Raw genomic sequence first — 384 nt, 5'->3', positions numbered from 1 at the left:
ATCATCAACATACACTGCTATGATCACAAAGCCCTTATTGTCGAATTTCTTTATCAATATACAGGGACTGATCGGATCATTTCTATATCCCTCTTCCACTAGGTACTCACTTAGTCTATTGTACAACATTCGGCTTGATTGTTTCAATCCATAAAGTGATTTATTCAACTTTATACAGTGTTATTCTCGAGTACTCGATTTGTTTTTCAACTCTATACCCTCTGGTACTTTCATATAAATCTCATTATCCAGTGGCCCATATAAGTATGCAGTTACAACATCCATTAACCGCAAGTCCAATTTTTCTCTTATAGCCAGACTTATCACGAATCTAAAAGTAGTAGCATCCACCACAGGGGAGTATGTCTCTTCATAATCTATTCT

Source organism: Brassica oleracea, chromosome C4 (assembly GCF_000695525.1).
Source record: "Brassica oleracea var. oleracea cultivar TO1000 chromosome C4, BOL, whole genome shotgun sequence".
Lineage (NCBI taxonomy): Eukaryota > Viridiplantae > Streptophyta > Magnoliopsida > Brassicales > Brassicaceae > Brassica > Brassica oleracea.
The sequence above is the reverse complement of the archived record's forward strand: the minus strand, read 5'-3'. Positions refer to the sequence as shown.